Source organism: Schistocerca gregaria, chromosome 6 (genome assembly GCF_023897955.1).
Source record: "Schistocerca gregaria isolate iqSchGreg1 chromosome 6, iqSchGreg1.2, whole genome shotgun sequence".
In the NCBI taxonomy this organism is placed as follows: domain Eukaryota; kingdom Metazoa; phylum Arthropoda; class Insecta; order Orthoptera; family Acrididae; genus Schistocerca; species Schistocerca gregaria.
This window is the reverse complement of record NC_064925.1, coordinates 145,730,874-145,749,581: the sequence shown is the minus strand read 5'-3', so window position 1 is coordinate 145,749,581 and position 18,708 is coordinate 145,730,874. Positions and strand designations below refer to the sequence as shown.

The 18,708-nt window shown below is 44.3% G+C and overlaps 1 protein-coding gene and 1 non-coding gene across 2 annotated transcripts in view; one reads left to right on the top strand and one right to left on the bottom strand.

The window, feature by feature from the left end:
* Positions 1-18,708, top strand: part of LOC126278471 (G-protein coupled receptor 54-like) — a 1,326,787-nt gene that overhangs the window by 90,120 nt on the left and 1,217,959 nt on the right. The window lies entirely within an intron of this gene.
* Trnaw-cca (transfer RNA tryptophan (anticodon CCA)) lies at positions 3,638-3,712 on the bottom strand. Its single transcript has one exon. It is a non-coding gene; the product is annotated as a tRNA-Trp (tRNA).

Sequence of the window (18,708 nt, the reverse complement as noted above, 5' to 3'; positions counted from 1 at the left end):
AGAGGAGAAATAATTCAAGAAAATAGATTGGACAAATCTGCTGCTGAGGAAAGAATGGTCAAGGTGCAAAACTGCAACGTTAGCACAGGCATATAGCAACAAAGCATGCTTACGTAACACTTGTCAAACTGTCTTAGAATTACAATTTATATCATCTTGAAATTTTGGAAAAAATGTGTCGTAAGGAGAGTACCGCGTCTGCTATAAACGACATATTCGTCATTATTGAGAAGTTATGTTAAATTACATCAGAACGAAAAAAATGGTTCAAATGGCTCTGAGCACTATGCGACCTAACTTCTGATGTCATCAATCCCCTAGAACTTAGACCTACTTAAACCTAACTAACCTAAGAACATCACACACATCCATGCCCAAGGCAGGATTCGAACCTGCGATCGTAGCGGCAGAACCAAAAAGGTATGTGAGAAAGAATTTTGCGTCATTTGTGTACCCTAATGTTTGACAACAGATTAATTAAACTTTTCTTCATATACATTTCAGTAAAAAATTCAAGAGTTTGCCCTATATAAGTCAACAATGCTGCATAAAGAAACAACACAAGAGAAAATGAAACAACTCAGTCATTTATGGAATGAATGTGTTATAAGGCAGGTAGCAAAGGACATGAGGCTCAAAATGGACAGAGAAGAAGTGGAGGATTCACGATGAAAGGATGAAAGAATGTTGGATGCAAAGGAAGTGAAAGAACGGAATATGCTGATCTTCTTGAAGGACATCATTTTCCGCTTTGACAATTTAATTTCCATCGCCACGATTGCAGTTGAGACATGTGGGCCACTTCAGGTAGAATCGCGGGGAGATTAGAAAGCTGCTTAAAAAGACCGTACAGCATAAAATGTCCCTGTTAATCTATTGTGGACCCGTTACAGCGGCTGGTCAAATACTCAACAAGAAAGATCTCCAAACAGCCGTACGTATTCGAGAACATATTTTACTTCATTTTGACTGCCAGTTCCGGAATTTCAGTACGCCACCTTCAGGGCGCATATGCATTTCATATATACACTATGTGATCAAAAGTATTCGGATACCCCCAGAAAGACCGCTACGACCGCAGTTTCGAGTCCTGCCTCGGACATGGATGTGTGTGATGTCCATAGGTTAGTTAGGTTTAAGTAGTTCTAAGTTCTAGGGGACTGGTGACTTCAGAAATTAAGTCCCATAGTGCTTAGAGCCATTTGAACCATTTTTGAACCCCCAAAAATATACTTTTTTCGTATTAGGTGCATTTAAGCGACCACGGTAGTCACTACACATCGTGAGACAGTAGAATGGCTCGCTCCGCGGAACTCACTGACTTCGAACGTGGTCAGGTGATTGGGTGTCACTTGTGTCATACGTCTGTACGCGGGGTTTCCACGCACCTAAAAATCCCTAGGTCCACTTTCCGATGTGATAGTGAAGTGAAAACGTGAAGGGACACGTGCAGCACAAAAGCGTGCAGTCCGACCTCGGCTATTGGCTGCCAGAGACCGCCGACAATGTGTAATAGGCAGACATCTATCCAGACCAGCATACAAGAATTCCAAACTGCATCAGGATCCCCTTGAACTACTATGACAGTTAGGCGGGAGGTGAGAAAACTTGGATTTCAAGGTCGTTGGGCAGAAGGTGAGAAAACTTGCATTTAAAGGTCGACCGGCTGCTCATGAGCTACACATAACGCCGGTTAATGCCAAACGACGCCTCGCTTGGTGTAAGGAGCATTAACATTCGACGATTGCACAGTGAGAAAACGTTGTGTAGAGTGACGAATCACAGCACACGATGTGGCGATCCGATGGCAGGGTGTGGGTACGGCGAATGCCCAGTGAACATTGTCTGCCAACGTTTGTGGAAAATTCGGAGGCCGGAGTGTTATGGTGTGGCCGTGTTTTTCATGGAGGGGGCTTGCATCCCTTGTTGTTTTGCGTGGCACTATCACAGCACAAGCATAAATTGATGTTTTAGGCACTTTCTTGCTTCCCACTGTTGAAGAGCAATTCGGGGATGACGATTGCATCTTTCAACACGATCGAGCACCTGTTCATAATGCACAGCCTGTGTCGGAGTGGTTACAAGGCAATAGCATCCCTGTAATGGACTGGCCTGCACAGAGTCCTGGCCTGAATCCTATAGAACACCTTTGGGATTTTTTGGAACGCCGACTTCATGCCAGGCCTCACCGACCGATATTGATTTCTCTCCTCACTGCAGCACTCCGTGAAGAATGGGCTGCCATTCCCCAAGAAACCTTTCAGGACCCGATTGAACGTATGCCTGCGAGAGTGGAAGCTGTCACCAAGGCAAAGGGTGGGGCAACACCATGTTTAATTCCAGCATTACCTATGGAGGATGACATGAACTCTTAAGTCCCTTTCAGTCAGATGGCTGGATACTTTTGATCACATGGTGTAAATATTCAGATGTATCGATACTGGCATACTGGATATTGTAAATCTGACAGCGAAAGTACAAACAGTCAAGCTATAAGAACCGGCCCTTAGGTGGTTCCGGATACGAATATCGATGCATCTGAATATCAATATATGAAATGCATATATGGGCTGAAGATGGCATACTGATATGCTGTAACTGATAGTCAAAATTGAATAACTTCCCAAATTCGTACGGCTGTCTGGCGGTCTTCCTCGATAAATGAGAGTCTAAATTGTAGTCGTGGAGACTGAAATTAAACCGAGAGTAAAAGTCGAAAATTTTATTCTTCAACAATTCCAGGTGACTGTGAACAGTGCTAAAGGAAAGGAGAATTGACATTGGCACGCGATCCTCAATGAGTATCAAGGGGAGAAGTTTTCGGTCATGTAGATAAGTGTCAAGCGAAAGAAGATTACAGCTTCATCTAAAGCCACACCCACACCCACACCCACACACAAACACAAAGATATGCTCTGCAGACGACTGTGCGAGGTATGACGTAGGATATCTCGTAACAGTATTACTAATGGAGACAGCAGACAATGATATGTTCACGAAGCGCCAGACACCTTGTGAAGAGGCGGATGTCACACGGTGGTCACCAGTGTCCAGTAACTGGCAACGGAGACAAAGAGGGGAATCTGACAAACCAATATTGTGCAGTCGCTGTTTCGTGGCAAATTTCCTGCTGACTATGTGATACCACAGTGCCCATTCATCCATAGGGAGGAAGGGCTGGTGGATGGCAGTCCACACTATGGGCCACTGGATGGATGGATGTTTAGTCTCCATCGGGTTCCAGGGAACACGGCGCAATAGTAGGCTGTAAAAATCCTTAGTCCTTGGAGGGCGCGTATCTGGGAGAGTGGTATGTCTGTAACTGTAGCCGACGAAAAATGTCGAAATGTGAGACAAATGTGGCACTATGTGGCCGACAGACAGCGGTGGTGAGGTGGAAGCAGCCAGGAGGACGTTAAGCAAGCTGCGTGTTAGAGATGTGCCCTGTCCGGTCCACTGTCTTCTCGTGGTACTCATATGCAAAGCCGCAGCTCGCATACGGACATTGACGAGCACGAGGCCACCATCCCATGCGGGCAGGGTAAGTGTCTCATAACAGTCTTTAACATGGAACCAGCCGTGAGATAATAGCCAAAGGCTACCTGAAGGTTGAAACTTCCTGGTAGATTAAAACTGTGTGCCGGACCGAGACTCGAACTCGGGACCTTTGGCTTTGGAGGGCAAGTGCTCTACCGACTGAGCTACCCAAGCACGACTCGCGCCCTGTCCTCACAGCTTTAATACCGTAAAATATCTAAGAGTAATCATCAGAAGCGACCTAAACTGGAATGGTCACATGAAATGTGAAAGATGCCGAGCTGAGATTCATTATTCGAATCTTAAGGAAATGTAATTCTGGCACAAAGGAGTTGTAAGTTGGGAAATTTTCCCGGCGTATTTCTTCTTCTAGAAATATTCGGGTGTGCAGCAGAATCCTATCAACATTCTGCCATGCTATTTCGGCCCAGGAAGGTCCGGCCATCTTCAGGTGAGTAGGAAACATCTGAGTATTTGTCTACTTACCTGAAGATGGCCGGACATATGTGGGCAGAATGTTGATGGGATCCGGCTGCACACCCGAAAATTCTCAGAAGACGAAAGAAGTTGCTTACAAAATTCTATTTCGACCGATTCTTGGGTTTCGCTCATCAATCTGGCACTTTTACCACCTTGAATTAATGGAAGGGATAAGAGCGGCGTGTTTCGTCACAGCAACGTTTAGTCAGCGTGAGAGGATTACGATTATGCTCAGTAACGCCAGATGCAGGCGCTGCAAGAGAGGCGTTTATACATCACAAAGAGGTTTACTGCTGGAGTTAAGAGAGAGTACGTTCCAAGGTATGTCGAGCATCATATTACTTCCTCCCACCTACGACATTAAATTTAATACAGACGATCATCCTACTTATATGCCATCCGCGAATGGAACATCGAAGTGGAGAACAGACAGTGGTACCAGAATTACCATCTGCCACACACCGTAAGATGGCTTGCGGATTATAGATGTAGATGTAGGCGTCAGTATCGCCAGCTAACAAGCTGATAATGCTACTAACTCTCAACTGACAGCCGGAGACGATTAATTGCCACACAACCATGCGGAACTTAAGTGGGCGAGTAGACGGGACATCTAATCCGGCGTGTGTATCCCATGCACGCTGGTCGGAGGGAGACCTCTGTTTGTAGATTATGGTAACTAGAAGGGCGCTGCACGTGCACTGGACAGGCCCTCATTACAATGCATGCCTGCGCTTCCGTTAAGTCCACCATCAGTCTATTGCATAGGGGAAGCACCGGTTTTAATGATACTGGAAGAGGCTTACTTACACACCAGCGAAACGATAGAATTAAAGTCAGCAGTGTAAGTAAGACAGCGTGTAGGCATCGGCCCTAAAGTGTAAGGCCATCCAACTTGAGGTGTGGCCATCTCGGCTTCGATTATGTATCAAGGAATTCCGTTTTACTCGTCGCTGTTTCCATCTTTATGTGCTAAGGACAACTATCCTAGGGTTAGTTTTGATGGAAGGTTTAACACGAGCCTTAGCAAAAAAAAAAAAAAAAAAAAAAAAAAAAAAAAAAAAAAAAAAATGGTTCAAATGGCTCTGAGCACTATGGGACTCAACTGCTGTGGTTATCAGTCCCCTAGAACTTAGAACTATTTAAACCTAACTAACCTAAGGACATCACACACATCCATGCCCGAGGCAGGATTCGAACCTGCGACCGTAGCCGAGCCTTAGCAAATGGCTATAGAAACTGGTTCATGGTTATGAGAAGGTTGATCCAAGAGGAGCAAAAACAAGAAAAGTTTGTGATTCGAAATGTGCTCCGGCAGCGCGATGCAATTTTCACAGAAACCACCGAAATATATGGGCAATTTTCTATTAATCTGCGTTTCGTTTGTCAGAAGTTACAGTTTTCAGCAAGACAGAGTCAACAGAGCATGCAGACACTTAAATTTACAGCTGTGCTCGAACTCTGAACATCGTGTTTGGCGGAGGGTACTTCGTGCATATATTGTCTGTTTTCAGTCCAACTTATACTGAACGAGATGGTTACATTCCTCTGCACGCATCCAGATCCCTACGTGTGATATCCTACGGTGCAGCAGAATTGAGGTAAGGTGTACCTGGAATACCAGTTCTATAAATTTATGACTCACTAATTGCGAGAAAAAAGTCGAATCTCTTCCAAAGATCCGCATGGCGAATTTGTTACTCGTTCACATGCGTTATTACGACCTACACTATGTGATGAAAAGTAGCCGAACACTTGATTGGATATGACTTACAAGTTCGTGTCGGTCTCAGTCGGTAATGATGGAATTCAGTATGATGTTGGCCCACCCTTTGGCTTGGTGACAGCTTCCACTCTCGGAGGCATACATTCAATCAGGTGCTGCAAAGTTTCCTGGGGAATGGCAGCCTATTCTCCACGGCGTGCTGCAGTGAGGAGAGGTATCGATGTCGGTCGGTGAGGCCTGGCATGAAGTCGGCGTTCCAAAACATCCCAAAGGTGTTATATAGGATTCAGGTCAGAACGCTGTGCAGAGCAGTCCATTGCAGGGATGTTATTGCCGTGTAACCACTCCGCCAAAAGCCGTGCATTATGAACAGATGCTCGATCGTGTTGAAAGATGCAGTCGCCATCCCCAAATTGCTCTTCAACAGTAGGAAGAAAGAAGGTGTTCAGAACATCAATGTAGGCTTGTGCTGTGACAGTACCACGCAAAACAACAGGGGGTGCAAGTCCCATCCATGGAAAACACGACCACACCATAGCACCCCCGTCTCCGAATTTTTCTGTTGGCTACACACGCTAGCAGGTGACGTTCACCGGCCATTCGCCATACCCACACACTGTCATCGGATCGCCACATTATATACCGTGATTCGTCACTCCATGCAACGTTTTTCCACTGTACAGTCGTACAATGTTTACGCTCCATACACCAAGCGAGGCGTCTTTTGTTATTTACCGGCTTGAAGTATGGCGTATAAGCAGCCGTACGACCATGAAATCCAAGTTTTCTCACCTCCCGCCTAACTGTCATAGTACTTGAATTGGATCCTGACGCAGTTTGGAATTCCTGTGTGATGGTCTGGGTAGATGTCTGCCTGTTACACATTACGACTGTCTTCAAATGTCGGCAGTCTCTGTCAGTCAGCAGATGAGATCGGCCTGTACGCTTTTGTGTTGTACGTGTCCCTTCACGTTTCCACTTCACTGTCACATCGGCAAGTAGTGGACATAGGGATGTCGAGGAGTGTGGAAATCTCGCCTACACACGTATTCCACATGCAACACCTAATCACCTGATCACATTCGAAGCCAGTCAGTTCCGCTGAGCGCCCCAGTCTGCTCTCTCATGATGTCTAATGACTACTGTGGTCGCTGATATGGAGTACCTGACAGTAGGTGGCAGCACAACGCACCTAATATGAAAAACGTGTGTTTCTGGGTGTGTCCGGATACTTCTGAACACATAGTGTATAAGTATATGTAATAGCATTCTTCTGAGACTTTAGCTGGAACAAGTTTAGCCTATAAATTACATAAACTCATTACACGAACTCGCGATTATTGTGAATAACCAACACGATGGTTCTTCTCGATCAGTGCTTTCATTTTTTTTTTATTTGTGCGCCATAACGTGTTTCGGCCACAGCAATGAATGAGTCAGATAGCAGAAAGAACAAATGAGAATTAGTATTCCTACAAGTATTACATCATATTTAAAATCTCGATAACTGTATCTTGTCTATTCTCGTGTGAACTTCCATCATAAACTAGTGCTGTTTAGTGAGGCAGTAGGCGTTAAACAACAACCTGTGGCTGTAGGTGTTGTAAATGCAAATAAATCTGTCACGGTTGTCTGCAGTTTTATTCCTAATGTTGGGCATAACAACGTATAAAATAGTGTGATTGTTGAGTTTCTCCCGGCGTATCTGATAATCAAAATATCCACGGGTGTACTGCCGGTCTATAGTGTCCAACGGGCACAATATTTCGGCGATCAAACATGTCGCCATCATCAGGTGAACTGACGGACTCAGCTCCTGTGAACGCGCCGGCACGGAGATCCGTACGCTATGGCTGGTCAGGGGGGACTGGGTTCGGTCGCGGCATAGTTGTGACGACCACGGCGGACAGAGCCATCACACCGACGTCATCTCAGACGCCGTCGCAATCTGTTCCACCGCGCTACCGTGGCGCGGGGCGCGGACGGCGGAGGGAGCGCGCCGCGACCGAACCCAGTTCCCCCTGAGCAGCCATAGCGTACGGATCTCCGTGCCGGCACGTTCACAGGAGCTCAGTCCTTCAGTTCACCTGATGATGGCGACATGTTTGATCGCCGAAATATTGTGCCCGTTGGACACTATAGACCGGCAGTACACCCGTGGATATTTTGATTATAAAAATAGTGAAATGGAGAACGGTGACTGCTATAAGAATGTAACATTTGTTTCAAAATAATAGAATGCACAGCTTACCGTAACTTTTCCATTTACCGTAAAGTATGCGAAAGCTACGTTGCAAAACTCTTTTCTTTCTTTCTGTGAAACTAAGATATAAGACATGGCTAGTTCACTGTTAAAATACATGACAAGTGCGTTAAATATAATATAATATAAAATATTTGGAACTTCAGGTTTTGGTATCGTCGCCATAACGCGGGTGTTGTGTTTACTTGTGGTGTTGTCGCTGCATGTGTTGACATATCCACCGCGGTCCACTGCCGGTCTGACCGTTCTGACGCAGACCGATCCATTCGCCGCACTGCTAGACTAATAAATCTCGTAACATGTCAAAGTATCTATTTAATTGGAAATTATTTTCATCTCCGAGGGCTTGCTGTGGTTTTCTTTTCTTTTTCTTCTAGTATATTTAAGCTGTAGCATTTAGGTACCTTGTGCCAGATATCTAAATGAACTAATGTGTGGCCTGTTTTCTGTTTATCGGCGTTCACTGAATAACGAGAGCACACTTGTTCTTATCATATGTTCAAATGGTTCAAATGGCTGTGAGCACTGTGGGACTCAACTGCTGTGGTCATCAGTCCCCTAGAACTTAGAACTACTTAAACCTAACTAACCTAAGGACATCACACACATCCATGCCCGAGGCAGGATTCGAACTTGCGACCGTAGCAGTCGCACGGTTGCGGACTGCGCGCCTAGAACCGCGAGACCACCGCGGCCGGCTTTATCATATGTGTGTATGTATATAGGGTGATTCAGAAATGCATGTAAATATTTTAAGGGTGTATTTGTGAGGTAAATATAAGACAAAAATGTTCTATAAATGTTTTTCCATAAACGTTTAATTCCAGAGTTATCGTTAAAATACGAAAGTCATGTCCGAATCAAAACGACGTCAGTGCAAGCAGCAGGATGCCATATTCTGGTACGTAATGCACATACGTATCTCCCAACAGTTGATTCGAAACTGCATGAATAGTGTTTGTTTGTGTTTGCAATTGCTGTTTACTCCTACTGTACAGAAGATGGCGCTGATGTTGTTGGTAACGGAAACGTACTTCCTGTCGTTCATTCATCGTCGGAAGGCTACAGGTTTCGTGCACATGATGTACTCAAACAGTGAGTATGCTGATATGCACCTTGTGTATGGTGCAGCAGATGGAAACGCACTTGCAGCAAGACGAAGGTACAGTGAGCTGTTTCCAAGACGACGGTTACCAAGTCATCAGACGTTTGTATCTGTGGACAGACGTATGCGGGAGTATGGCATTCGTCCTGGCCCACATTCAGGTCGACCACTTGAGCATGCAGTGAACGTCGAGGAACATGTTTTGGACCTGGTAGACCAAGATCCAGCCATCAGTACGAGACAAATTAGTGCAGCTGTACGACTTCCACAATCTACTGTATGGCGGCTGCTTCGGAGACAACAGTTGCATCCATTTCACCTGCACAAAGTGCACGAATTGACACCTGAACACTATCCTCGCCGTCAGCAATTCTGCCAGTGGTTACAAGAGCGTCAGTTGAATGATCCAATGTTCATTCGGCGGATATTATTCACAGATGAGGCCATGTTTACTCGTGCGGGTGTAATCAGTTCGCATAATATGCACCAGTGGGCTGTCAAGAATCCTGGCGCGAGAATTGTGCGTGGATATCAACATCAATTCTCCATAAACATTTGGTGTGGTATTGTGGGGAATGACTTACTCGGACCTCATGTTCTACCTCCAAGGCTGACTGGGCACGCTTACCGCGAATTTTTGGAGGGGGAATTGCTTGGATTGTTTCAGGATGTCCCTCTTGCAACACGAGCCACCTTGTGGTTTATGCACGATGGTGCTCCTGCCCATTACAGCCGCAACGTAAGGGCGTACCTCAATGATGCGTATCCACATCGATGGATAGGTCGCGGAGGACCAATTGCTTGGCCAGCCAGATCACCTGACCTGAACCCTTTAGACTTTTATTTATGGGGCCGACTAAAGACATTGGTGTATTCTTCTGCAGTACCGAACAGAGAAGTGCTGCAACAAAGAATTGAAGGTGGTTGTGAAATTATTCGTGAAGAGTTGAACGGACTGTGTAATGTGCAGAGATCATTGCGGCGACGAGCACGGGTCTGTCTGCAAGTTCAGGGACAGCATTTTGAACATGCATTGCATTAAGATTTGTGCAAATACAGTACAGTACAGTCTGTAAATTCTTCACGTATTTTCCTTAGTTATTTTGCATTGATTTAGTTCAATCAACAGGAACTAAAGTAATACAGTATTCGCGAGGAATTGTTTCAGTTTGTTACGTCACGTTTATTTACCAGTTTGCGTTTTTAGTCCAAATGCACTGTAATTAAACTGTGAACTCTGGGAAGTAAATACTTTACGTTGTATTGAATGTATTATCATGTTTTGTTCATAACTTTGTAATAAGCCAAGTATAGCAAAAATTGTATAGAACATTTTTGTCTTATATTTACCTCACAAATACACCCTTAAAATATTTACATGCATTTTTGAATCACCCTGTATATGTATATATGTGTATATGTATATAAATGTAACTAGAATGATGTTTACTACGGTGGTGCTGCCAGTCTGCCCAATACAAAATTTTTCACAGGCCTTAGAAAGCTGAAGTAAATGTAGGCTTTCGCGCTAATGGAAACTTTGAGAGGGTCACTACACACAGATTTGACAAGAAACGTAATAATTCCATAGGTACGGGTGTTTGTAAAATAAACTGTGAAGACTGCTACGTTCACTATAGCTTTTTAAAAAGACTGTGACAAATTTTATGTTGGACTGACAGGCAGGAACTCCTTAAAGTTGAATATTAAAAAAAAAATAGCGATGAGGACTGACAATTATATTGAAATAAGTTTAACCATGATTGATTAAGAACTGCGCTGTCGTTATATTGTGCACATAAAAATGGAACCCCTCCATAAACATGGACCTTGCGGTTGTTGGGGAGGCTTGCGTGCCTCAGCGATGCAGATAGCCGTACCGTAGGTGCAACAGCAACCGAGGGGTATCTATTGAGAGGCCAGACAAGGGTTTGGTTCCTGAAAAGGGGCAGCAGCTTTTTTAGTAGTTGCAGGGGCAACATTCTGGATGATTGACTGATCTGGCCTTGTAACACTAACCAAAATGGCCTTGCTGTGCTGGTGCTGCGAACGGGTAACTACAGCCATAATTTTTCACGAGGGCATGCAGCGTTACTGTATGGTTAAATGATGATGTGGTGTCCTGTTCGGTAAAATATTGCAGAGGTAAAACAGCCTCCCATTCGGATCTCCGGGCGGGGACTATTCAAGAGGACGTCGTTATCAGGAGAAACAAAACTGGCATTTTACGGATCAGAGCGTGGAATATCAGATCCCTTAAGCGGTTAGGTTAAAGGGAAATGGGTAGGTTAAAGTTAGATATAGTGAGAATCGGTGGCAGGAGGAACAAGACTTCTTGCCAGGTGAATACAGGGCTGTAAATACAAACCCAAATGGGGGTAATGCAGGAGTAGGTTTAATAATGAATGAAAAAATAGGAGTGCCAACAATAGTAGTACCAGTCTATATGCCAACTAGCTCCGCAGACGACTAAGAGACTGAAGAAATGTATGAGAGATAAAAGAAATTATTCAGACAGTGAAGGGAGACGAAAAGTTAATAGTCATGGGGGACTGAAATTAGATAGTAGGAAAAGGAAGGGAAGGAAAATTAGTAGGTGAACATGGACTGCGGTAAGGAATGAAAGAGGAAGCCACCTGGTAGAATTTTGCACAGAGCATAACTTAATCATAGCTTACACTTGGTTTAAGAATCATGAAAGAAGGCTGTATATGCGCAAGAGGCGTGGAGACGCTAAAAGATTTCAGGTAGATTATATAATAGTAAGACAGAGATTTAGGAACGAGTTTTTAAACTGGAAGTCATTTCCAGGGGCAGATGTGGTCTCTGACCACAATCTATTGGTTATGAACTGTTGATTGAAACAGAAGAAACTGCAAAAATGTGAGAATTTAAGAAGATGGGAACAGGGTAACCTGAAAGAACCAGATATTGTAGAAAGTTTGACAGAGAGCATTATTGAACGATTGACAAGAATGGTGGAACGAAATACAGTAGAGGAAAAACGGATAGCTTTGAGAGATGAAATAGTGAAGGCAGCAGAGGAGCATGTATTTTCTGCGGTTAGAAACTCGATTACAACATGCTGTTTTTCACGCACCGGCGTAATTAAGGTAAGGAATGAAAGAGGAAGCCACCTGGTAGAATTTTGCACAGAGCATAACTTAATCATAGCTTACACTTGGTTTAAGAATCATGAAAGAAGGCTGTATATGCGCAAGAGGCGTGGAGACGCTAAAAGATTTCAGGTAGATTATATAATAGTAAGACAGAGATTTAGGAACGAGTTTTTAAACTGGAAGTCATTTCCAGGGGCAGATGTGGTCTCTGACCACAATCTATTGGTTATGAACTGTTGATTGAAACAGAAGAAACTGCAAAAATGTGAGAATTTAAGAAGATGGGAACAGGGTAACCTGAAAGAACCAGATATTGTAGAAAGTTTGACAGAGAGCATTATTGAACGATTGACAAGAATGGTGGAACGAAATACAGTAGAGGAAAAACGGATAGCTTTGAGAGATGAAATAGTGAAGGCAGCAGAGGAGCATGTATTTTCTGCGGTTAGAAACTCGATTACAACATGCTGTTTTTCACGCACCGGCGTAATTACGTTACACACTGCTATGTTAAACACTACAATTCGGAGCCCTCCAGCGGCAGAGGATTCCAACTTGTGTGAAAGTCGACCGCGTATGTAACAATTCGACCGATACTGAGAACAGAAAAAAAAATCGGAGGAATTTTCTTTCAGCCCGCCCTCGTATCACGGGTTGTCCGCTATATGCCCATGTTGCCGATACTGTTCGGCAGGAACTGAATCGGTACAAAAGACTCGACGTCAAAAGACTCGGCACTCGACGAACTGGAACCGGATGTACGTGGGCTGACGTGTGGCTGCGCTCCTCTTCGGCAAAGACGATGCTACTTGCGAGCAGACGAGGCTTCGGTTGCAACCAGCGAGCCGGCAGACAACAGAAGAGGCAGATACAACTACAGCCGCCAAGAACCGGAAGGGTGTGCCTAAAGGCTAATGAATGATGAAATGTATTATGTATATGACAGGCAAAAATAGTGTCTTCCTCGTAGTCATTGAAGGTAAAATCTTCTAGGTTGTCACGCCGTGTCATATTCCCCTTCAGTTTATTCTACGCCATCGACGTTTCGACCATCGGGTGGCAGGTTCTTCAGGATCTTCAGGTGCTTACGGTTAGCTGAACTCTCAGCTAGACAACGCCACCAGCAATTTCAACCATATTTGGTAAGTACATGACTCATTATGTGTATAAAAAATACTTTGGGGGAAAGATATCTCTTCCATCATTATGGTGGGATGTAAAGGGAGGACATGTGAAAATATTAGAGAACGACCTGAATGTGAAAATGAAATTCTTACCCTACTACAAATGTAAAAAGTGTTTGTTCCATTTTCTTCGTATTCTTTTTACTTCTTGTGTCTTTTTTCAGCACCGCTGCAGGGTCGTAATGATTATTGACGGATCTCACATAGTTAATTTAAAGGGTTCTGTGTATTGTGTATTAAACCTTCCCGCCGTAGCCCTGAGTGGTTCACAAGAGGCCACAGCAGTCCACCCACCCCACCGCCGCCCCACACCGAACCCAAGGTTATGTTTAAAGGGTTCGCTGGATGCCCTTCCTGTCTCCAACCCTTTTCCCCCTCCAACAGGACAGAATATGTGTAACCCAATTGTCTGCTTGTAGTGTTATTCACATGAAAGCGAATGAAAATTTTCGAAATACTTGCGCATCATATTAACTGATGTGCGACGTGTGTACGAGAGCAGTATTCACCTAACTGTATGTGGGAAACCGCTTAAGAGCCAGGCTGGCGGGAGCACCGAACGTCAGCGTTAATTCGCCCAGCTTATTCGATACTGGGCCGGCGCATCTCACCATCCTGGAATGTGCTCTGACACGCCCGGATATCTGGGGAGCTGTTTGTTCCATTGACTAAGAAGTCACAAAGTTGTCAACGACTTCTATCGTACATGTCACGCAGGTAAAATTATAAATTTTCTCATGCTTTAGATCAAACTGCAGACCTAAATTCGCTTCAGATACAGGTGAAACACACTACCGAAAAAAAAAGATAGTTCTCCCGAAAAGACGACGCCAATTGTGATCCGATGGCGGCATATGCCATCTGGGCGACAGTAGATGTACTGTCAATAACATTCTTCTGGCTTTGAGGCCGCATTGTCATCTGTAAAATTTCAACGTTTCGGCGACTGTTGCAAGGCCCCTTCCTCAGGGTGTATTGCTAACAGTTACAATACACCCTGAGGAAGGGGCCTTGCAACAGTCGCCGAAACGTCGTAATTTTACAGGGCCTTGCAACAGTCGCCGAAACGTCGTAATTTTACAGATGACAATGCGGCCTCAAACCCAGAAGAATTTTACTGACAGTGACAACGGCCGGGGAAGCCTACGTTTACGTTTAGTAGATGCACTGATTATGGTTTCAACATCGTCAGCCAACAGATAGTGTTGTGGCACAGCTACTAGAGCGCTGTCTGTGACTATCCTTTAATAGGGAATACTCGCAGCCAGAATGCTCAGTGCTCTGCAAACGCGTGAAGGAAGCAGCCAGCCATTCCACTGGAAAGCACCCGTGCTTCTTACAGCCAGATGAGCGAGTTTTAAAGGGGCCTAATTGTGGCCTTCAAATGGCGGGATGGTCCTCTCGAAGTTGGACGTGTTGCAGCAGTTCTGCAGCGATGCTGGTCAAGTGAACATTGTCACATCCGTAGACGTGGTTCTGAACGCCCATGCGGCACAGACGCCCGCCAGGCTCGTCGTATTTTAAGAGCAGCAGTGGCAGATCGTACAGCTACCACAGCACAAATGAGAGGGTTTCTGAGCGCAGACGTGGGAACACGAACTGTTGTGTACTGGTTATTAGCATGGTACTACGGGCACACACAGTTCTAGCCCGTCTTCCATTCACGCCACAGCATCGGCGAGCGCGGCTCCATCCATGCCATCAGAGAATCACTTGGAAGATGGAATGGGGTGTCGCGGTGTTCAGGGATGAAAGCAGATTCTGCCTGCACGCAGGTGATGGTCGTAAGCGCGTACGATGAAGGCTTGGTGAGCGCTGTCTCGTAGAGTGCATTCGTCTGGCCCCATCCCAGGCCTTATAATTAGGAGTGCGGTAAGCTACAACTCTAATTCTCTTTTGGTATTTCTGGAGGGGACGCTGACCACCTCGGGATGTTGTCGCTCTTGCGACAGAAAGGTGATGTCTTTGCCGGCCGTTGTGGCCGAGCGGTACCACGGTATAAGTGTATATTTTTATTTTTATAATTATATATTTTATGATTTTGGTTGTAGTGACGTTAAATATTGTGGCCTAGCATGAGACTTTTAATTAACTTATACCGCGATAACACTCGTACGGACATCGGCTGCCCAGAAGTACCTACGATGTAATATTTTTTAAACACAGCGTGCGACTCATCGCCTTCTAATAAATAGTTTGAGTGAGCGCTGCTATTTAGAAAAGAAAATACGCGTATTCTTACGCAAACTGTAATTATTAATATGGGTCTCAGGGGCTACTGGTTATTTATGTACCAAATTACATAAAGATTAACTGAGATATTGAGGAATGTAATGACTTTCAATATTTTTTCTTCATTATTTGTAAGGCAAAACTGGAGAGAATCTCGTCTGCCGTTAGGAGGCCAAAATGAAACGTACTGAACTCATTCAGTGCTGTGAATTTTGCTAACTGAAATTAATTTTGTGTTCGAAATTAATGACAGATCAAGATTGAGAAATCTCTCTCATTTACATTTAATAACATGAATCGTCAGCGTAATGGCTGACTAAATCCTGCTAGGGGAGATGAGCTCCCTACACTGCGAAGTCCTTTGTTAATTATAATTAATGGTTGCGATCATGAGAGGTGACAACTAAGTCAATCATTCACACTTTCTAATAACAATTTCCATTATATGTTTCAAAAATACAGATAAAGCTTACGTTAATTATCATACAGCACTACAATGGCAGCCTACCGCTAGTTGAAACAAAAACAGGAGCGATAGTTCAATCCAAGCAATGACTCTGATCTTCATACCCTATGTTACACAGAAATTATACCAAAAAACTGTGTTTTGTCAATTACATCGATATTTGTGTTTTTACAATAAAAATTTACGTTCTTTACTATTTGTTATACATCGCGCACACGTATACAGTCTTGAAACAATTTACACGTCTCATAACAAAACTTCCTTTCCCTTTCTCCAAATGTCCATTTATGTGGCGTACCGTCACAGCGGTTCTCAGTGCGTCAGTCCGAAACCGCGCTGCTGCTATAGTCGCAGGTTCGAATCCTGGATCGGGCACGGATGTGAGTGATGTCCTTAGGTTAGTTAGGTTTAAGTAGTTCTAAGTCTAGGGGACTGATGACCTCAGATCTTAAGTCCCATAGTGCTCAGAGCCATTTGAACCATTTTTTGTGATGTGTTGTTTCAACAGGATAGTGCTCGCTCTCATCTTGACCGTGAAACTCAACGTGCTCTGCAAGTCGTGCAATAACTTCCCTGGCCAGTACGATCTCCAGGCTTGTCTCCGATAGAGCTCGTGTGGAACATGATGAGAGGACAAGTGAGTTGTGACACTCGTCAACCTATAATTCTTACAGAACTACGTGAACGGGTCGAGCAGGCGCGGAATAACGTGTTCCTGGACAATATTCGCCGTCTGTACGATCGAAAGATTGCCGCTCGTGAAGGTTACACCACGTACAGATATGCCTGTTTCAGCATGGGTCGATACCTGCCACTTCAGAACCGCTATAATTTCATTAACCCTTTTACAATGTTGCAACAATAAATCTTGAGCGAATTTAAAGCCCCTAAAAGGGTGTACTATTCTTACCGCCAATGTATGTGTGCAATATGTGAATAATAATCATGTCTGAAGTATATGTGACTTATGAATATGCAAACAAAGCCGTGGGCCAACTAACCTGTTTCAACGGGTTATTACGTTATTATTAGGAATGGAAATGCTTATTGTTTGTGAAATTAACGTGAGAAGATCAGGGTCGCCACCGATTCTAACCATACAACTAATCATAGGTTTGACTGCGTCGGAAAATAAATTAATTTGATCACAGACCAAAAACTCATGACAGTGCATACATCGTGATGTCGCTAATAGGGGATGCTATGTAATTAATAGTATTGCCCGTGCACTGTTCACGAGAATCAAACATTTAAAATAAAATACAAAGTCCATGAACACTGTGCATAAGACCAGCTCCCAGCAACACACCTGAAAATAAGACTTAATCTAAAGCATTTGTTTTAAAATAAAAGGGGAAACTAATCACTGTTCCTGTGAGTAAGGAAACGCGTTGGATGTACTAACGGGAAAGTTACGAGATGAGTGGCTTAGGTGTAAAAACGTAACCTCGGAATACAAAAGAAAATGGTGAACAAAATCATTTATTCCCAAGACATGGATGTGAGGCATGTATACAATTCCTGATGACATTAATTCCTAAAACATTAAAGAAATGCATCGATACATTCACCGTTGTAACCTACACCTTAAATCATTGGTGTGAATCATTCATACCTCCGCGGTTGACTGATAACTGATCGCAATAGCTCGTGAAACGGTACACGTTTCGCAGTACACCCGCGTGTCCACGTGGTTTGTGGAGACGCAATTTCTAGGTATTGTGGCCAAGTTGGAACAATATCACATCACGTTATCATGAACAGTTAACATTCTTTAAAACAAACATGAGATCGGACAGTTAGTGATGACGGTAGCCCAACAAACTCTAATGTTCAACCACATGGTTTGCTCCTCACGGACGAAAGATACATAAAACAAGGAAAATTTACGAGAAGGTAAAACTATTAATATTTAGCAAAATGAAACCTTATACAGGCACAGCTGAAGGCAAAGAGACATTCGTATAGAAGCTAGTGCTCACTTCTTATCGACACCTTTGTGTGGCGCTCTTCCGGCGGTTCCAAGTCTGCTACAGAAATTTACTAAAAGAAAAATCTGCCAAAGTTTTTCCTTCCTCGCTGCGACAAGGCAAAGCAATCTTTCAGAGTTGAAAAGCGAGACCAAAAGCTAAAAGGTCTCCTCTCCCCAAATAACAACGCGCCACGCGGTCAGTCTAACTCACCATCTTCGACTGGAGCATAGATGTGGACGCTTCCCGGACCGGCGTCAGACTGCCTCGTTTTTTCTTCTCCAGCCTCTTCCACGCTCTACGTGGCCCGGAAAACCCAAAGACGCCATCTCCGCCATCAACCTAACGCAGGTATATTTCTCACAAGTAGCGCAAACCTCTTTGCCTACTTGACCACTACGAGAGTTGGCTATTCTAAACAACTGCTGCTGGCCGGCCGGGGTGGCCGAGCTGTTCTAGGCGCTACAGTCTGGAACCGCGCGACAGCTACGGTCGCAGGTACGAATCCTTCCTCGGGCATGGATGTGTGTGATGTCTTTAGGTTAGTTAGGTTTAAGTAGTTCAAAGTTCTAGGGGACTGATGACCTCAGACGTTAGGTCCCATAGTGCCCAGAGCCATTTGAACA